The sequence below is a fragment of the Triticum dicoccoides genome, chromosome 2A (genome assembly GCF_002162155.2).
Source record: "Triticum dicoccoides isolate Atlit2015 ecotype Zavitan chromosome 2A, WEW_v2.0, whole genome shotgun sequence".
Classification (NCBI taxonomy): Eukaryota; Viridiplantae; Streptophyta; class Magnoliopsida; order Poales; family Poaceae; genus Triticum; species Triticum dicoccoides.
Window position 1 is genome coordinate 297,236,457 of NC_041382.1, and position 6,052 is coordinate 297,242,508.

Here is a 6,052-nt window from a genome sequence, read left to right on the forward strand (position 1 = left end):
CCAGAACTTGACGTCCACGGGGCTTTCGGTGATGGTCGTGGTACATGTTCCGTAGACGTTCGGTTAGTGGTACATGTTTTATAGCCGTTCGAGTCATCGGTAGAGGAACTTGACGCTTGCGTTATACGGGTCTTCGACGATGGTAGTGATACATATCGTGGTGGGACTTGGTGCATCCAAGGTCTTCGGGCGTAGTGGTACACATCGTCTTAACGTCAACGGTGCCAGACAGCGGAGAGCACGCACAATAGGGCACGGCGGAAGTTGTTCATGGAGCAAGGGGTCATCCAAAGGAGGCAGAGGCCATGGCGCCAAGGATGAGCGGCGGCTGTGTATCCGAGCAGTGGGAGGGCGGGTCCCGCGGGGCACGACAATGGGCCTGATCTGGCTGGAGTCCGGACGAAGGCGAGCTCCGGCGACGGAACTTGGCGATGGGGCCAGCGCCAGGAGGAGGCGCGGCACCTGGCGTGCAGGTGACGAGTAGAGGAGGCGAAGCCACGGACGCAGGGAGCCGTGCGTGGCAAGGAGCGCTCAGGCGCTGCCCGAATCTCGTGGAGTCTTGACCAGAGGCGGACGCAGGGCTGCCGGACCTACAGCTACAGCTGCCAGAGGCTCGAAGCTCCGCGGCGGCGGCCACGACGTGCGGGAGGAGGTGGCTGAGGCGGAGGAGCTCGAGCACAGAGGAGGCGCTCGCTGGAGGCGGGGAGGCAGCAGTGAGGCGGCGGCGGAGTAGGGGAGGGAGGCGCGCGGAGGAGGCGAGAGGAACCTGGCGGAGGCGGCCCGATCCGGCGGCCGGGAGCTCCTGTGGGGGTGCCATGGCGGGGAGGCGAAGGTGCTAGCAGCGGGAAGGTTCGGCACTCGAGCCGCATGCTCTTTCTCTCTCTCTGGCGGCGGAACGAGGAAGAGAGGGATCGGGACGAGGGAGAGATCGAGAGGAGTGGGTTCAGTCGGGCTAGGGTTATAGGTTAGGTGGGCCTGGAGGCCGGCCCAGTGGGGAGGGCACCGGCTGGGCCTTAGAAGTCTGTGTGTTTGCTGGACTACGCGCTGCTGGGCCTGCTCTCTGCTGCGCTGAGCTGCTACTCCCTTTTTTCTGAATTCCTTCAGACAGGAAATAGATACAGAAAAGCATAGAGAGCATGGAGAAGGTAGAAGCAAGGATGAGAATTAAAATGAGCTCCTGGAGATATGCACTTTGAATAAATTGCTTTGTCCATTTTTAGATGTAGAAAAATAAACTAAGTTTGAATTAACTTCAAACTTGAGTCATTTTTGAACCGAACCAAATCATCTTCAAAAGAGCTGAAACTTGACAGAAAGGTTAAATGAAACGTGTTGGATTTACAGGGAAAGAGTGAACATTATTTGAGGCGGGAAAATTGTCACTCGAGTAAATGGCTAGAATTTAGAAGAAAGGAAGAAGGAGATGGGGTTTGCTGGGAGATGGACTAACTTGAAGGGTGAAGATGCCAATAGCAATGGAGATGAAGAGAAAGAGATCACACCAAGACATACAAAAATAAAATGCACATTCAACAACAAGCAAGAAGATCATGATACAATGCAAAATATGACAAAGGCATTCGACATGATCATGGCATAGACATATAGGAATGAAATATGCAAAAATAAATATGATAATGCAACAAACATAAAAAAACACACATCAACGACTAAAATAAAAGGAAGGGCAACTGAAGCGTCGGTCTCGGTGCGTCACACTTTTATTACAAAGAATAATGATACAAAGGTTTGATGTTACACTATGCCTGCTAAGGTAGCTCTATGCTAGCAGCAGAACAACTCGTAGCGGCGGAAAACTTCTAGCAGTGGAGCAACGATGGCGGTGGTCAACTCCACCCCACAGGGACTCTGGCTGGGACACGGTCTAGCTCGCACGATCGGTAACCTCAACAAGCAATCAATCACGGCATCACCTACAATCTAGCATGACACGCAGGTCAGTACTTTGAATGTACTTGCAAGCTCAAAACAACCATAAGCATCAAGGCAAAACAACAACATAGCATCAACAGGTTAAGTTATTAACTACTATTATGTGAAAGAAATTATTAAGCATGATGTGAAACTACTAGAATACTGATGAACCAACATTTCGGATCTCATGAACCATCTCACTCTTGGCTATCCTGCCAAGCAATATGTGACCTCGATCACCTCGTGATCATCGTGTTACCACACCACAGACGGAATGATCATCCTCAAGAGCATACCAACATCATCATCGGCATCCTGCCAAACTGTTACTGCTCACATACAAAGATAAGTTATCTAATAAGTCATTCCGCCATCATGAGTGTTGATTAAACGTTGTGACCTAGTATGAACTCTGTCCATGACAAAGGACGCGGCTATCGATAGTTTATACACACTCTGTAGAGGTTAGTACACTGTACCCACACCACATAACCCATGGCCTCGTGTTCCCATACGGGTGGACCAATGGCGTTCCGAAAAAACCAATCTACTGCATGACACTCTCTCGGCCACTCCGACATACTCCCCTTTGGGATAAGTCATGGGTGGCCCTGAATGCCACTTTGTACATCAAACGGCCACCATCTTGGCAAAACAAAAACGGTCCCAAACGGGGAGAAAGGGCCCTACAAAAACTATGGGCACACAAGGATTATGGCCGCCTACCTGATCAGGGTAGCGTGCGCACATAACCTTCCCTAGTTGGAGGCACCGGCGAGAGGCATGACAATAGACCGTATTAGGGCCTTCCCATAAAGTCAAATGTGGTTGCACTAGAAAAGCCCGGTTCAGTGACACCGGACCAACGAAATGACGGAATTTGTCCTCAAGGTATAACTGTGATAACTGATACTCCGATATCATATATCCACCTGTAATCCAAGTCATATATAGAGATATCCAACAAATGATCCAAAGCATAATCTAGTCATATCATAATACTCCGAGGATATCATATTAACTAAGATCATGATGAATCCAAGCATAAGGATGCTACTAAACCAATAGTAATATTCAGATATTAACCTAAGATCCACATGATAGCATCAAATCTGGCATAATATCAACTACTATCATGATGAAAATAATAATAATAGCCACTAATAATCCAGTGGCAACATGTGATCCTCAATCTACAAAATATTAGTCCTAGAAATCTAAGCATAATCATGGCAGTAACAAGATCAAAATATCACCACAACAAATACCATGAATGAAAGCATATGTAGCTGATGCAAATTTTAATCAAGTTTAAATAATTAAACCATGGCATTGCATTGCAATCATGCAAATGGAGGGTGTGGCTTGCCTTGATCCAAGAAAGAGGTAGAAATCTCCCGGTCTTCATCAAACAGCTCAAAACACTCTGGAAAACATTTTGCAAGTATTTTGTAAATATTCCATAATCCATTTTTCTCTGTCCAAAAAATTTAGACAGTTGAGAAAAATTTCAAAACTTACAAGAAAATAGAGGAGCTTAAAAGAAAATTAATGCAAAAAAAGAATTAGTTCATTTGGACTTGTAGTATAGGAGTTATTCATGGCCAAAGTTGTGGTCAAATCTGTTTAAAATGAATTTAAATGAATTTCCAATGAATATCTAGAGGGGTGACGTCGAAGGCGTAAAGTGGGTTTACGCCTCCACTTGAAAATGGTTCGGGGGGATAAGAGGCTGACAGGTGAGGCAGACCTGTCAGTTTTAAAGAGAGAGAGAGAGAGAGAGAGAGAGAGAGAGAGAGAGAGAGAGAGAGAGAGAGAGAGAGAGGATGGCAATGGGTCGGGTTTGGATCGGGTTGAACAATCTCAAATCCATATCCATGTCCATGAAGACAGTCTTTGCCCGCCCATGAAAAAATCCATGGGTGAAAAATTGTGTCCATGTCCAAATACGATGGACATTGGGTCCTCTCGAGACATATAAATAAGACATAACACAATATTAACATAAACTCTTCCATTCTTCACCTCGTGGTAGGCTAGGCTTCACTTATGGTAAATCAACATCCACTAACAACCTAAGATCATTTAGTATTTTTCTAACAGATGAGAATGACGAGTCATTTAAGGAGGAGGTAAAAATAAGGGAAGGGGTGTTGGATTATGTTACAGAGGGGGTTGAATGTCAACTAAAAAAAGTTACGATGGAGATTGTGTAATTTCTTATGCATGTTTTAGATAAAAAAGTGTAAAATTGTTGTGGGACATATGACCGTGGGGCAAGGATAGCAGATTTACCCCCATTAAGTCATACTATCGGGTCGGGTTTGGGTATATCCATGGGTACAAGATTATATCCATGCCCTATCCATGAACAATCGGGTCGGGTTTGGGTGCCGCCCATGGACACAAAAGCATATACAAATCCTATCCATTCGGGTCGGATATCCATGGATATCCATGTCCATGGATAAAATTGCCATCCTTGAGAGAGAGAGAGAGAGAGAGGAAACATAGGAGTGGTGGCTGACCGGTGAGCAGGCCACAACAGAGCTGGGCGATGGCTGGGATGGATCGGGCAGACGTCGTTGACCACACCTGTACCCGCAGCTCCTCGGGAGATGGCCGGACTGTGTCACGTCCTTCGTCTCTGGCGACTGCGTGCTTCGGGCGTTGGTGAGGCCAGCGGTTCCGGCGATGATTCGAGCACCTGAGAGGTTGGGGAGGATCAGTGGAGTGAGGGAAGCTCGATGGTGGTCTTGGCTTGAGCGGAGAGGCACGGGAGGCAGTTGGCCATGGCACAGGCCGAGCAGTGGAGCACTCGTCCGAGGGGAGGAAGGAGAGCTCGATGGCTTGCTGGAGTGGCCATGGGGGTCGATTTGGAGAGGAGGACGTCGAATGGTGAGGTCTGGCCAAGGCTCCGGCAGGGATAGGCTTCATGAGGAGGGAGTGGAGGTGACCGGAGAGGGCAGAGGATCACACAGGAGGAGAGGATCGCGCCAAGGAAGAGGAGGAAGAAGACGAGGAGAGCACAGGAACGAGCAGTACACAGTGCACTCGTGGGCGTGCGGTGGCTAGCGTTGGTGAGGCAACTATATGAGGGGCCTGGAGAGAGGGAGGAGTCAGGTCGGCAACCACGGACGCGCGGGCACCGCCGGAGCAACGCGGCTCGACGCGGTCAGAGGAGCAGAGCGCTGCCACAGCGCATAGTGCGCGCGCACAGGCATGTTAGTGGCACCGTCACCATGAGACCTGGCATGGACAGGGACAATAGAGGCTGGCAAAAGATGTCTAGCATGTTGGCTTTGCACCCTGGAGGCTGTAAGAGGTGAAAGATCATCAAAAGAAAACAGGAGCAGATGTGAGGCTTCACTAGAAGTTTGTTGTAGCAAACTTGATTGCACATCTGTGACCAAATGAGAATGGGAGGGAGCCAAACTTGATGTCTGGGAGGTTTAGGGTAGGAAGGACTATGATCATGTGAAGTTTGGAATGAAATGCACCACAAAACAACATAGTTGCTTTGTAACTGCAAATTTGGTTTAGAAACTTGATTTAGATGAGTCACTCACATAGAGCATTGGGCTGGGCTAAAATTTCGCAAGGCAGAATGATTTGGACATAAGAAGATGATGTCAAAATTTCATACCATTTGGACATGCCAAAATGGCACTTCCTTCACAATGATCCTCTCTGTCCAGAAACTTGAGAAAATTATACAGAAATATTGGCTTGATGAGTTGGTCCCAAATTTGGTGGAGCGAGATTCTATGGGTAGGAGAATGCTCTGGCAAATTTTCAGCAATAATGAAGCAATATAAAATATACTTGCTTCACAACCTGAAAATATTGCCAGAAGCAAAGATTTGAAGGTGTGCTCACATAGTTGATTTGGTGGGGCTTAAAATTGGTGGAGAGTCATGATTTGAGCATATGAAGTGGCTTGCAAAATTTCAACTCATTTGGATACTCCTAGCTAGTACTCCCTTCACAAACCACCTCTCTGGACAGAAACTTTGGAAATTTTCTGAGGAAGATTCCCTAGGAAAATGGAGTTGAATTTTGAAATGTGGCAACGATATGGACATGCAAGAAAAGTTTGGGAAAAAACAAGAAAGGA